The sequence below is a fragment of the Oncorhynchus mykiss genome, chromosome 5, assembly GCF_013265735.2.
Source record: "Oncorhynchus mykiss isolate Arlee chromosome 5, USDA_OmykA_1.1, whole genome shotgun sequence".
NCBI lineage: Eukaryota > Metazoa > Chordata > Actinopteri > Salmoniformes > Salmonidae > Oncorhynchus > Oncorhynchus mykiss.
Genome location: NC_048569.1, coordinates 71308690 through 71324730, shown reverse-complemented (window position 1 = coordinate 71324730; position 16041 = coordinate 71308690). Strand labels below are relative to the sequence as shown.

General features: G+C 45.5%; 1 pseudogene; it reads right to left on the bottom strand.

Moving 5' to 3' along the window:
* On the bottom strand, positions 1 to 15387 carry LOC110522992 (annotated as a pseudogene).
* Positions 15388 to 16041: the final 654 nt, after the last annotated feature.

Genomic DNA, 16041 nt, shown 5'->3' with positions numbered 1-16041 from the left:
TCACTCTAGACTCAGCTCCACCCCCTCCAACGTGGAGAAACGGAACTTCTGGATTGAACTGATCAAAAACAGGAAGAGCTCCATCCTGGCCAGACCCTCCCCAAGCCACACAAGTTAACCTGGACAGACACACAGAGATGTGATGTGCTGGGGTTTTCAACTGATTCTCTGACAACACTGTATAGGAATCCCCTACCTGTGAAGGGTTAGGACCAGTACAGACTAGGTTTCTGGCTATGTTAGGATTACCTGCAGAGAAGGGCAAGAACACTTCCCTCTGGCCAAACTTGACGACCTGGTGCAGGAAGTGTCCTTGGTTGAAGGTGTATGGTGTTTCCCTCTCCGTCTTGTCAAACAGCACCGAGGTCAGAACGTGCATCAACACTGTTCCCTGATAACAACACAAACAATATCCTCTGCCCTTGCCTAAATTCAGTACAATGCAAAGAACATTCACCAACAGCGTCTACCGACATCCATTTATTGTGTCCCTTCACTACTGATCTCAAAGGACTGTATGCTGTGTGAAAGGCCATACCTATTCACTGACAAAATCCTAGGCGCGACAGCACAAAATAAGACGCAGAGACGTGACTTAAACAAAAAGAAGGAAACTGTATCGGGGTTTTTCTTTCAACTCCCCCCCCCCCCCGGGGCAGTACAAACAAAGACCAGGGTAATAGCTATCCCCCCCAAAAACAATCAGTTGGTATTAAACGCAAAACTAACAGCTTGATCCAACATATAACTGTAACGGTCTTCTTTAGGTGAAGGAGAGGCGGACCAAAACGCAGCGTGGTTATATTGATTCATGTTTAATAAAAAAAGATAAACACGAACACTACAAAACAATAAACGTGGAAAACCAAAAACAGCCCTATCTGGTGCAAAACACAGAGACAGGAACAATCACCCACAATCACACAGTGAAACCCAGGCTACCTAAGTATGATTCTCAATCAGAGACAACTAATGACACCTGCCTCTGATTGAGAACCATACTAGGCCGAAACATAGAAATACCCAAATCATAGAAAAACAAACATAGACTGCCCACCCAACTCACGCCCTGACCATGCTAAATAAATACAAAACAAAGGAAATAAAGGTCAGAACGTGACAGTACCCCCCCCCCCCCCCAAAAACCTTGACCTATAGGGGAGGGTCTGGGTGGGCGTCTGTCCGCGGTGGTGGCTCTGGCGCGGGACGCGGACCCCACTTCACCATTGTCTTAGTCCGCCTCATTGTCCGCCTCCGTGGCTCTCTAATCATGGCAACCCTTCTCAATGACCCCGCTGGACAGAGGGGCAGCTCGGGACAGAGGGGCAGCTGCTCGGGACAGAGGGGCAGCTGCTCGGGACAGAGGGGCAGCTGCTCGGGACAGAGGGGCAGCTGCTCGGGACAGAGGGGCTCTGGCGCCTCTGGGCTGAGGGGCGGCACTGGCGCCTCTGGGCTGAGGGGCGGCACTGGCGCCTCTGGGCTGAGGGGCGGCACTGGCGCCTCTGGGCTGAGGGGCGGCACTGGCGCCTCTGGGCTGAGGGGCGGCACTGGCGCCTCTGGGCTGAGGGGCGGCACTGGCGCCTCTGGGCTGACGGGCGGCACTGGCGCCTCTGGGCTGACTGGCGGCACTGGCGCCTCTGGGCTGACTGGCGGCACTGGCGCCTCTGGGCTGACTGGCGGCACTGGCGCCTCTGGGCTGACTGGCGGCACTGGCGCCTCTGGGCTGACTGGCGGCACTGGCGCCTCTGGGCTGAGGGGCGGCTCTGGCGCCTCTGGGCTGAGGGGCGGCACTGGCGCCTCTGGGCTGAGGGGCGGCACTGGCGCCTCTGGGCTGAGGGGCGGCACTGGCGCCTCTGGGCTGAGGGGCGGCACTGGCGCCTCTGGGCTGAGGGGCGGCACTGGCGCCTCTGGGCTGAGGGGCGGCACTGGCGCCTCTGGGCTGAGGGGCGGCACTGGCGCCTCTGGGCTGAGGGGCGGCACTGGCGCCTCTGGGCTGAGGGGCGGCACTGGCGCCTCTGGGCTGACTGGCGGCACTGGCGCCTCTGGGCTGACTGGCGGCACTGGCGCCTCTGGGCTGACTGGCGGCACTGGCGCCTCTGGGCTGACTGGCGGCACTGGCGCCTCTGGGCTGACTGGCGGCACTGGCGCCTCTGGGCTGACTGGCGGCACTGGCGCCTCTGGGCTGACTGGCGGCACTGGCGGCCCCTGGCTGACTGGCGGCACTGGCGGCCCCTGGCTGACTGGCGGCACTGGCGGCGCCGGGCAGACTGGCGGCTCAGGCGGCGCCGGGCAGACGGGCGTCTCAGGCGGCGCCGGGCAGACGGGTGACTCAGGCGGCGCCGAGCAGGCGGGAGACTCCGGCTGCGCTGGAGAGGAGGAAGGCTCTAGCAGCGCCGGAGAGGCGGGAGATTCCGGCAGCGCTGGGGAGGAGGAAGGCCCCGGCAGCGCTGGACAGGCGGGAGCACCTGTAAGGATGAGACGGAGAGACAGCCTGGTGCGGGGGGCTGCCACCGGAGGGCTGGTGCGTGGAGGTGGTGACGGATAGACCGGACCGTGCAGGCGCACTGGAGCTCTGGAGCACCGAGCCTGCCCAACCTTACCTGGTTGAAAGGTCCCGGTCGCCCTGCCAGTGCGGCGAGGTGGAATAGCCCGCACTGGGCTATGCAGGCGAACCGGGGACACCGTGCACAAGGCTGGTGCCATGTAAGCCGGCCCAAGGAGATGCACTGGAGACCAGATGCGTAGAGCCGGCTTCATGGCACTTGGCTCGATGCCCACTCTAGCCCGGCCGATACGCGGAGCTGGAATGTACCGCACCGGGCTGTGCACCCGCACTGGGGACAGCGTGCGCTCCACCGCATAACACGGTGCCTGCCCGGTCTCTCTCACCCCCCGGTAAGCACAGGAAGTTGGCTCAGGTCTCCTACCTGGCTTCGCCATACTTCCTGTGTGCCCCCCCCAATACATTTTTGGGGCTGCCTCTCGGGCTTCCTTGCCAGCCGTGTTCGCTTTGCTAACCTCATTCTCCTGTAACCTTCTGCGCACTGCTCCATCGAATCCCAGGCGGGCTCCGGCACTCTCCCTGGGTCGACCGCCCACCTGTCTATCTCCTCCTAAGTTGTGTAGTCCAGATTCTGCTCCCATGTCCCGAAATCCTGACATCGCTGTTGCTGTTCCTGCTGCTGCTGCCTCTGTTCCTTCTCCTGCTGCTGCTTTTGCTGCAGCTGCTGTTTACCACGCCGCTTGGTCCTGTTGTGGTGGGTGATTCTGTAACGGTCTTCTTTAGGTGAAGGAGAGGCGGACCAAAACGCAGCGTGGTTATATTGATTCATGTTTAATAAAAAAAGATGAACACGAACACTACAAAACAATAAACGTGGAAAACCAAAAACAGCCCTATCTGGTGCAAAACACAGAGACAGTGAAACCCAGGCTACCTAAGTATGATTCTCAATCAGAGACAACTAATGACACCTGCCTCTGATTGTGAACCATGCTAGGCCGAAACATAGAAATATCCAAATCATAGAAAAAACAAACATAGACTGCCCACCCAACTCACGCCCTGACCATACTAAATAAATACAAAACAAAGGAAATAAAGGTCAGAACGTGACAATAACAGGGAATCATGGTGTTGTGGAATTCGCCGTAACCTCACTCTGCCCCCCTCTGCCCCTTCAGTCTGGTCCTTAAGAGAGCACAAACACAATTAGTCAATTGACCTCAGGTGAGCATCAGTAGTGGCTGTACTGCAGCCACTAGATCTAGATCACACACTAGATCTTCTCTCCATTCTACCATAGCCAAACAGTTTTCCATAGTAAGAGGGTGGACGAGCTGCTTACATTCTCTATCTCAGTGAGGAGGGTGTCAATGTAGTTTCTGGGGTTGCTGGTGTTCATGTCCTGCCTGATGAGTTCCTCCAGGGCCATATAGTAGCTGAACATGGTGTTGTGAGGACCTAGGAGATGCTCCATCAGCGTGGAGAACACGTCGTACAGCTACAGTACACAGGGGGAACATGCCATGGTCTGTCAGTCAAAGCTAGATCCCTTGGGGGAGTTGTAATCAGGGTTATTGCCACCAGGGTCATTACACTGAATTTAAATGGAATCAAGCCCAACCCAGTTAAGTAGTCATCGAGTCATTCATCTCCAGGTGTATTTCCTCCTCCAGTCAGTTCCTACCAAGCTCCACATGGTTCCCTCCAGCCAGATGGCCTCGTTCAAGTACTTCAGCAGGATCTGGAAGTTGTGGTCTCTGTAGTCAAACCTCTTCCCAAACAATATCTGGCAGATGATATTGGACACGGCATTGTTGAACATGGATGCAGGGTAGAAGGCTCCACCTGAGAAAAGAAAGGGAGGGGTTTGACCTGTTTGGTAAATGTCTTGTGACATCACACATAGATCAGTGCCTCTGCACCTCTTCCCTCTCTTCTGTACCTGTCTCCTTCCTCTCCCCTTGTTCCCCTTTTGCTCTCTTCTTCCTACTTCTCTCCATCTCATCCTGTAGGAAGAATAAAACAATAGGCTATGCAGCACCTCCTACTGGAGAGTTGATTTATCTACAGCTATTATTATGGTCTCCCATCCAGGGTTTTAACCAAGCCCAGATCTGATTAGAATCACTGACTACTACCAATGTGCTATTGTGAGAATGATTATTGAGCGATCTCTTAATAACTAAGTATAGTCACTGTTGCTATCGAGGGGTAAATTTTACTATTTAGGCCTACAGTATAAAGCATTTGCAAAGTCATCAACAGCTTTTGTTTCAATTCAATCTAGGGTTCAACTAAAAACATACAAAACAAATTGCCTAGGGTTTCAAGCTTTGGTTGATTTCAAATGTAATCTTCAAGTTAATCATTCATATGTTGGATTCACTCCAATCACAAGCAAAAATCTAAGTTAAAGAATAGGACTAAATCAAATCAAACTTTATTTAAAAGGCACTTAAAGATTGATTAGATTAGATTTAGTCCTATTCTTAGATTCTTGGTTGAGATGGAGACGTGATTCCAAAATAATAATTATTACTTTGTAGACAAACTGGATATCGAATTGTGTTTGGTTGTCAACGCAACCAAATATCAACATTTGGAGGAGATGTATCTTCTGCTTGGATTGTTCCATCTATACCACTGACTTGGTCTGGCTTTAATTCTAGTTCCGATACAAATTAATAATTGAAATCTAAGTTAAAGAATCAAATCAAACTACAAATGTACTTTACATAAAGTTTCATTTGATTTAGTCATATTTTTTTCAAGTTTGATTCTTGGTTGAGATGAAGACGTGAATCCAACATGTCAATTATTCAATTGTAGATGAAAAAGAAATAAAGGCATACTAAGTCAGTAGCACAAAAGATCTCTCCTTCAAATGTTGATATTTGGTTGCGTTGACAATCAAACACAATTAAATATCCAGTTTGTCTACAACCAAAAATCTAAGAACAGGACTAAATTGAATCAAATCAAACTTGAAATGCACTTTAAATAAAGTTCAATATCACTTTTGCAATACAACAAATAGCCTATTAACTTGTCGACAAGTTAACAAATTATATATTGGATTCACGTCTCCAACTAAACCAAAAATAAAAGTTCAAGAATAGGATTAAGCCAGTAGCTCAGATGAAACAATTCAAGCATTAGATATCCTTTAAATGTTGATATTTGGTTGCGTTGTCGACCAAACACAATTCAATATTATTTTTGTAATACAATAAATAGCCTAAAGTTAAGGCTATCTTACAAACTACACTGAATCAAAATATAAACGCAACATGCAACAATTTCTAAGATTTTACTGAGTTACAGTTCATAGAAGGACATCAGTCAATTGAAATAAATAATTTGGGCCCTAATTTATGGATTTCACATGACTGTGAATACAGATATGCATCTGTTGGTCACAGATGCCACCGTCATGCAGTGCTACACATTTCTTTTGCATAGAGTTGATCAGGCTGTTGATTGTGGCCTGTAGATAGTTGTCCCGCTCCAATTAAATGGCTGTGGGAAGTGGCTGGCTATTGGTGGAAACTGGAACACACTGTCTTACATGTCGATCCAGAGCATCTAAAACATGCTCAATGGGTGACATCATGGTGAGTATGCAGGTCATGGAAGAACTGGGACATTTTCAGCTTTCAGGAACTGTGTACAGACTCTTGCAACATGGGGCCGTGCATTATCATACTGAAACATGAGGTGATGGCGGTGGATGAATGGCACGACAATGGGCCTCAGGATCTCAGCACGGTATCTCAGTGCATTTAAATTGTCATCAATAAAATGCAATCGTGTTCATTGTCCGTGGCATCTGCCTTCCCATACCATAACACCACCGCCACCACGGGTGCACTGGTCACAAGGTAATCCAGTAATTGTAGTAAACAGTGCCACACTCAGGCAGAAAACTGAATGTTCTATTCTCAGAAAGGCCCATCTTTTCAAAGAAAACCTACTTTCATTATATCTATATTTGAGAAAAATAAGTAGATTTGTTGTGATCACAAGAAAATCCAAATAATTAAGTTAATAGATGACATTCAGTGCTATAAACCTGTCTCCAATATAATCGCATAGTTTCCACAGACCCGTCGCTGACTTTCGTGTGAAAAGGCATCCCATGGTCTGTTTTGTCAACGAGCTCAATGTACAGTGTGTTCGGAAAGTATTCAGACCCCTTGACTTTTTCAACATTTTGTTATGCCTTATTCTAAAATGGATTAAATAAATAAAAATGATAATCTATTCACAATACGCCAGAATGACAAAGTGAGAACATATTTTTAGAAATGTTTGCAAATGTATTCAAAATGAAACAGAAATACCTTATTTACATAAGTATTCAGACCCTTTGCTATGAGACTTGAAATGGAGCTCATGTGCATCCTGACTTAATTGGAGTCCACCTGTGGTAAATTCAATTGACTGGACATGATTTGAAAAGGCACACACCTGTCTATATAAGGTCCCACAGTTGGCAGTGCATGTCAGATCAAAAACCAAGCCATGAGGTCAAAGGAATTGTCTGAGACAGGATTGTGTCGAGGCACAGATCTGGGGAAGGGTACCAAAACATTTCTGCAGCATTGTATGTCCCCAAGAAGACAGTGGCCTCAATCATTATTAAATGGAAGAAGTTTGGGACCACCAACACTCTTCCTAGAGCTGGCAGCTCTGCGAAACTGAGCAATAAGGGGAGAAGGGCCTTGGTCGGGAAGGTGACCAAGAACCCGATGGTTCCTCTGTGGAGATGGGAGAACCTTCCAGAAGGACAACCATCTCTGCAGCACTCCACCAATCAAGTCTTTATGGTGGCCAGACTGAAGCCCCTCCTCAGTAAAAGGCACATGACAGCCCGCTTGGAGTTGCCAAAAGGCACCTAAAGGACTCTCAGTCCATGAGAAACAAGATTCTCTGGTTTGAATGTCAATCGTCACGTCTGGAGGAAACCTGGCACATCTCTACGGTGAAGCATGGTGGTGGCAGCTTCATGCTGTGGGGATATTTTTCAGCGGCAGGAACTGGGCAACTAGTTAGGATCTAGGGAAAGATGAACGGAGCAAAGTACAGAGAGATCCTTGATGAAAACCTGCATCAGAGCAGTCAGGACCTCAGACTGGGGCGAAGGTTCAACTTCCAACAGGACAATGACTAAGCACACATCCAAGACAACGCAGGAGTGGCTTTGGGACAAGTCTCTGAATGTCCTCAAGTGGCCCAGCTAGAGCCCAGACTTGAACCTGATTGAACATCTCTGGAGAGACCTGAAAATAGCTTTGCAGCGACGCTCCCCATTCAACCTGACAGAGCTAGAGAGGATCTGCAGAGAAGAATGGGAGAAACTCGCAAAATACAGGTGTGCCAGGCTTGTGGTGCCATACCCAAGAAGACTCGAGACTGTAATCCCTGCCAAAGGTGCTTCAACAAAGTGCTGAGTAAAGGGTTTGAATACTTATGTAAATGTGATATTTCGGTGTTTTATTAAAACATTTTAAAACACCTAAAAACCTGTTTTTGCTTTGTCATTATGGAGTATTGTGAGTAGATGGCTAGGAAAAACTCCCTAGAAAGGCCAAAACCTAGGAAGAAAACTAGAGAGGAACCAGGCTATGAGGGGTGGCCAGTCCTCTTCTGGCTGTGCTGGGTGGAGATTATAACAGAACATGGCCAAGATGTTCAAATGTTCATAAATGACCAGCACGGTCAAATAATAATAATCACAGTAGTTGTCGAGGATGCAAAAGGTCAGCACCTCAGGAGTAAATGTCAGTTGACTTTTCATAGCCGATCATTGAGAGTATCTCTACCGCTCCTGCTGTCTCTAGAGAGTTGAAAACAGCAGGTCTGGGACAGGTAGCACGTCCGGTGAACAGGTCAGGGTTCCATAGCCGCAGGCAGAACAGTTGAAACTGGAGCAGCAGCACGGCCAGGTGGACTGGGGACAGCAAGGAGTCATCATGCCAAGTAGTCCTGAGGCATGGTCCTAGGACTCAGGTCCCCCGAGAGAGAGAAAGATAATTAGAGAGAGCATACTTAAATTCACACAGGACACTGGAGAAATACTCCAGATATAACAGACTGACTAGCCCCCCGACACATAAACTACTGCAGCATAAATACTGGAGGCTGAGACAGGAGGGGTCAGGAGACACTGTGGCCCCATCCGATGATACCCCCGGACAGGGCCAAACAGGCAGGATATAACCCCACCCACTTTGCCAAAGCACAGAGGGATATCTTCAACCACCAACTTACCATCCTGAGACAAGACCGAGTATTTCCCACAAAGATCTCCGCCACAGAACATCCCAAGGGGGGCGCCAACCCAGACAGGAAGACCACGTCAGTGACTCAACCCACTCAAGTGACGCACCCCTCCTAGGGACGGCATGGAAGAGCACCAGTAAGCCAGTGACTTGGCCCCTGTAATAGGGTTAGAAGCAGAGAATCCCAGGGGAGAGAGGGGAACTGGCTAGGCAGAGACAGCAAGGGCGGTTCGGTGCTCCAGTACCTTTCCGTTCACCTTCACACTCCTGGGCCAGACTACACTCAATCATAGGACCTACTGAAGAGATGAGTCTTCAATAAAGACTTAAAGGTTGAGACCGAGTCTGCGTCTCTCACATGGGTAGGCAGACCATTCCATAAAAATGGAGCTCTATAGGAGAAAGCCCTGCCTCCAGCTGTTTGCTTACAAATTCTAGGGACAATAAGGAGTACGGCAGGACCAAATCGTAAAGATAGGTAGGAGCAAGCTCATGTAATGCTTTGTAGGTTAGCAGTAAAACCTTGAAATCAGCCCTTGCCTTAACAGGAAGCCAGTGTAGGGAGGCTAGCACTGGAGTAATATGATCAAATTATTTGGTTCTAGTCAGGATTCTAGCAGCCGTATTTAGCACTAACTGAAGTTTATTTAGTGCTTTATCCGGGTAGCCGGAAAGTAGAGCATTGCGGTAGTCTAACCTAGAAGTAACAAAAGCATGGATTAATTTTTCTGCATCAATTTTGGACAGAACATTTCTGACCATTGCAATGTTACGCAGATAGAAAAAAAGCTGTCCCTGAAACAATCTTGATATGTTCGTCAAAAGAGAGATCAGGGTCCAGAGTAACGCCGAGGTCCTTCACAGTTTTATTTGAGACGACTCTACAACCATCAAGATTAATTGTCAGATTCAACAGAAGATCTCTTTGTTTCTTGGGACCTAGAACAAGCATCTCTGTTTTGTCCGAGTTTAAAAGTAGAAAGATGATCCCAATAAATTAGGCAGCCTCGTAAATGACGCCCCCCTCTGGTATGTTCTATTGCGAACTGTCTGGGACTCATTGTTTCCCTGTTAACTACTCAAAGATATTTAACTTATTAAGTGAAAGACGTAATTAACTGCAATAAACTGGTCTCAAATGTATTTGCATAACTAGGTTACGCAGAACCACGGTGTACCCATTGTGTAAAATTAGAGTATTTTCTCGCTTTGTGCACAAGGCACAGAGTCATCTAGAATGTTATTGTATGCTGTAGCATTAAGATTTCCCTTCACGTGAACTAAGGGCCCTAGCTCGAAACATAAAAAACAGCCCCAGACCATTATTCCTCCTCCTGACAGATGGTGAAGCATGATTCATCACTCTAGAGCATGTTTCCACTGCTCCAGAGTCCAATGGCGGCTAGGTTTACACCACTCCAGCCGACGCTTGGCATTGTGCATGGTGATCTTAGGCTTGTGTGCAGCTGCTCGACCATAAAAATGTATTTCATTAAGCTCCCAGCAAACAGTTATTGTGCTGAAGTTGCTTCCAGAGGTAGTTTGGAATTCGGCAGACTATTTTTAAGCGCTATGCCCTTCAGCACTCAGAGGTCCCGTTCAGTGAACTTGTGTGTCCAGATGTTGTTGCTCCTAGATGTTTCCACTTCACAATAACAGCACTTACAGTTGACCGGGGCAGCTCTAGCAGGGCAGAAATTTGATGAACTGACTTGTGGGAAAGGTGGCATCTTATGACAGTGCCACAATGGAAGTCACTGAGCTCTAAGGCCATTCTACTGCCAGTGTTTTTCTAGGCTGATTGCATGGCTGTGTGCTCGATTTTATACACCTGTCAGCAATGGGTGTAGCTGAATAGCCAAAACCACAAATTTTAAGGGGTGTCCACATACCCATACTTTTGTATATACAGTATAGTGCTCGTATTGCTGTATTCCAATGGAATATCTCACCACACTGGCATTGTGAAAGGAGGCACTCAGAACGCACAGAGCCATCATAGTATTTTGAACGAAAAATGAAAATGAAAAACCAGGTATACAGACATAAATGAGGTAATTTGGGGGAGTAGGCTTGTCCACGGGAAGAAAAAAACTTTTTTCCCACGCTGCAGACGGCTCTATAGGTCCGCTAATACAGGACTATTAGGCCCAGTGCACTACTTTTGTGAAAAAATGATTTTTACTTTAAAAATATATTTATTCAGATTTTTTTATGAATACTGAGAAAGAGGCTTTGGAGGAAATTCTTAATGAGTCAGACACAGATGCTGGGAGTGATCTGGAGCAAGATGACTCGGGCAGATAATTGTTTTTTCTAGAAGGATTGGATTCTGTTTTAGATGTGTAAATAAATTATTTTGTATATCTTTCTGTAGTTTACAATATGTATTTGGTATTGTTTTATATAGTTGTGGTCTGCTTCTTTTTGTTTTGTATTTACAGTATAGTGGTGTCCTGACCTGTGTAGCCTATAACCAGTGTATCATTCCAAAGTAGTTACATATTGTATATATTTCACATTAGTTAGCTGGTAAAAGTTGGACATATTCTGTGGAGAGGCGTTATTAAATAAATTCTTATGGTCATTGTTACTTTGTCTCTAAAGGTAGGTGACCTGTTTTGACCTCTAAAGGTAGGTGACCTGTTTTGACCTCTAAAGGTAGGTGACCACTGTTTTCATTGTATAGGCTAGTAAATTGCTTTTACATTACAGTAATGTTGTTTTGTTATATAGTTGTGGTCTGCTTTTTTGTGTTTTGGACTATGTACAGTTGAAGTTGGAAGTTTACATACACCTTAGCCAAATACATTTAAACTCAGTTTTTCACAATTCCTGACATTTAATCGTTGTAAAAATTCCCTGTCTTAGGTCATTAGGATCACCACTTTATTTTAAGAATGTGAAATGTCAGAATAATAGTAGAGAGAATTATTTATTTCAGCTTTTGTTTCTTTCATCACATTCCCAGTGGGTCAGAAGTTTACATACACTCAATTAGTATTTGGTAGCATGGCCTTTAAATTGTTTAGCTTGGGTCAAGCGTTTCGGCTAGCCTTCCACAAGTTCGCCACAATAGGTTGGGTGAATTTTGGCCCATTCCTCCTGACAGAACTGGTGTAACTGAGTCAGGTTTGTAGGCCTCCTTGCTCGCACACACTTTTCAGTTCTGCCCACAAATGTTCTATAGGATTGAGGTCAGGGCTTTGTGATGGCCACTCCAATACCTTGACTTTGTTGTCCTTAAGCCATTTTGCCACAACTTTGGAAGTATGCTTGGGGTCATTGTCCATTTGGAAGACCCATTTGCGACCAAGATTTAACTTTGATGCCTTGAGATGTTGCTTCAATATATCCACATAATTTTCTCTCCTCATGATGCCATCTATTTTGTGAAGTGCACCAGTCCTTCCTGTAGCAAAGCACCCCCACAACATGATGCTGCCATCCCCGTGCTTCACGGTTGGGATGGTGTTCTTTGGCTTGCAAGCCTCCCCTTTTTCCTCCAAACATAACAATGGTCATTATGGCCAAACAGTTCTATTTTTGTTTCATCAGACCAGAGGACATTTCTCCAAAAAGTACGATCTTTGTCCCCATGTGCAGTTGCAAACCGTAGTCTGGCTTTTTTTATGGCAGTTTTGGAGCAGGGTCTTCTTCCTAGCTGAGCTGCCTTTCAGGTTATGTCGATATAGGACTTGTTTTACTGTGGATATAGATACTTTTGTACCTGTTTCCTCCAGCATCTTCACAAGGTCCTTTGCTGTTGTTCTGGGATTGATTTGCACTTTTCGCACCAAAGTACGTTCATCTCTAGGAGACAGAACGCGTCTCCTTCCTGAGCGGTATGACGGCTGCGTTGTCCCATGGTGTTTATAGTTGCGTACTATTGTTTGTACAGATGAACATGCTACCTTCAGGAATTTGGAAATTGCTCCCAAAGATGAATCAGACCTGTGGAGGTCTACACTTTTTCTTCTGAGGTCTTGGCTGATAACTTTTGATTTTCCCATGATGTGTCAAGCAAGAGGCACTGAGTTTGAAGGTAGGCCTTGAAATACATCCACAGGTAGACCACCTTGACTCAAAGAATGTCAATTAGCCTATCAGAAGCTTCTAAAGCCATGACATCCTTTTCTGGAATTTTCCAAGCTGTTTAAAGGCAGCAGTCAACTTAGTGTATGTACATTTCTGACCCACTGGAATTGTGATAATCTGTGAAATAATGTGAAATAATCTGTATGTAAACAATTGTTGGAAAACGTACTTGTGTCATGCACAAAGTAGATGTCCTAACCGACTTGTCAAAACTATAGTTTGTTAACAAGAAATTTGTGGAGTCATTGAAAAACTAGTTTTAATGACTCCAACCTAAGTGTATGTAAGTAAACCTCCAACTTCAACTGTATAGTTTACACCCAGTATAGGCCTATGTAACTATTTCCTGTGTCCAATATTTCAAATTAGTTTTCAATTGGGAGGCAGAGGGGTAGGCATGGGTGGGCCTGGGTGGACACATGCTCATCCACTGGTTGAGCAAAAACAAAAAAATAACACATTATTATTAGAAAATACACCACTGGCGAAGGTATCAAGACTAGTTGACTAGTGAAAACTGTTTCTTGGCCATCAACTGTACTCTTCACATGAGTGACCCACAAAAGAGTGAGGAGGAGGAGAATGACAATAAGAAGAGGACTGCAGGGTATGATCCTCTCGCAAGAGTCAAGCCCATTTACATTTATAATTTATATCTGTTTTCCAAATATTTCTTGCAAATAGTTCTTCTTAATGTGGGACCAATACCATTTAGGCTTATTCAATGTGTAATAGCAGTGGAATTACCCCATTCTGACAATTTGGAGAGGTTGAAAGGACACTTGGATGCACCCTTTCCATTTTATGTCTATATTTGATAAGCTACCCATGAAAGGGCGGAAAACAGCCCATATTAATATATATATAGCCTTAGAAATAAAGTTCATGAAATCAATAACTTGCTACCAACAGATAACCTTCATATATTAGCAATTTCTGAGACTCAGATAATTAATTTGATGATACAGCAGTGGCAATACAAGGTTATAACATCTACAGAAGAGACAAACATGCTTATGGAGGAGGTGTTGCTGTATACACTACCATTCAAATGTTTGGGGTCACTTAGAAATATCCTTGTTTTTGAAAGAAAAGCACATTTTTTGTCCATTAAAATAACATCAAATTGATCAGTAAAACAGTGTAGACATTGTTAATGTTGTGAATTACTATTGTAGCTGGAAATGGCAGATTTTTTATGGAATATCTACATAGGCGCGCCAAGGCCCATTATCAGCAACCATGACTCCTGTGTTCCAATGGCACATTGTGTTAGCTAATCCAAGTTTATCATTTTAAAAGGCTAATTGATCATTAGAAAACCCTTTTGCAATTATGTTAGCACAGCTGAAAACTGTTGTTCTGATTAAAGATTCAATAAAACTGTCCTTCTTTAGACTAGTTGAGTATCTGGAGCATCAGCATTTGTGGGTTCGATTACAGGCTCAAAATGGCCAGAAACAAATAACTTTCTTCTGAAACCTGTCAGTCTATTCTTGTTCTGAGAAATGAAGGCTATTCCATGGGAGAAATTGCCAAGAAACTGAAGATCTTGTACAATGCTGTGTACTACTCCCTTCTTAGAACAGCGCAAACGGGCTTTAACCAGAATAGAACTGAGCAAGAGGACAAGTGCATTAGAGTGTCCAGTTTGAGAAACAGATGCCTCACAAGTCCTCAACTGGCAGCTTCATTAAATAGTCCCTGCAAAACACTAGTCTCAACATCAACAGTGAAGAGGCGACTCCGGGATGCTGGCCTGCTAGGCAGAGTTGCAAAGAAAAAAACTTATCTCAGACTGGCCAATAAAAATTAAATATTAAGATGGGCAAAAGAACACAAACACTAGACAGAGGAACTCTGCCTAGAAGGCCAGCATCCCGGAGACGCCTCTTCACTGTTGACGTTGAGACTGCAATGCAGCAGCCACATGGCAAAGTTGCCACATTATGACTAACTGTATAAATCATCCATGGCTTTTGGTAGCTATTGTTAGGTTTGTGCTAATGTTAGCCTTGAGCGCTGAATGTCACAAAAGTTTAGGGATAACAAGTATCATTCACTTGATACATGGAGGGACTGTTGTCAATGCTGTAGGTGATGTCTATCACCTTGGGTACGAAGTATCCCCCCAGTGTTGCGTCTTTGCTAGCCATCTTGGGGAAACTCAGCGGCACAATGTTGCCCATCCTCTGTGTCTCATGGATGACAGTGTCAGTGTAGGACATGTTGGGTCTGTCAGACATGCCTATCACTCTGTTTATCTCAGCCTGGACCTTCCCTGGAGGGAAAAGGTGAAGGGATCAATCAATTGATCAATAGATCAATCAAATAATCAACCAATCAATCACGTGGGTGCTGTGGAAGAGTCGACTCCCCCTGTATCTCTGGGTTGTTCATCATGTAGACCAGGGCCTAGCATAAAGGGGTGGCAACGGTCTTCATCCCAGCCTCGATCAGGTCCAGGGTACATACCGTTAGGGTCTCTGTATTGAACATTGACAGACTGAGTTTCAGAATCCACACAGAGCCAACCAACTGTTAAGAACTCTTTTTATTTTTTAAAATATTTTTTATATATATTGACTTTCAATGTGTTCCAAAACAACAGCCTACCTGTTGGTTGCCTACCTGTTGGTTGCCTACCTGTTGGTTGCCCTACTCCTTCTCATTTCTGTAACTTTTAATTCTGTAATTTCATCCATTTTGCATTGCTTTAGTAAACTCTCACTCCAATTGCTAACATTGAAAGTCAATATATATAAAACATATTTTAAAAAATAAAAAGAGTTCTTAACAGGGCGTCTGTCATATATGAAAATCAGTGCTCTCCCTTTCCATTACAAAGACATGGTTCCCACACCCTGCTGAACACGGGGTTTCGATTAGTTTCAAATACCACCGACACCAACATCTTCCCATTATAAAATGACTCCACTGACAACTATAGGGCAAAACGCCAGAAACGTCATCACTTATGACCTTTTTAATCTGAACATGGACTGTTTGAAGAGTTTTATCTCAAGTTTTTTGTGATCTGTTCTGGTTGGATTTCCCCTCCAGCCCTTTGATGATGGAGATGGAAACTGACTGGGGTAAAGAAATCAGAAATCTAGAGCAACACGACCGAGCTTCCAGCCCTCACACACGTAC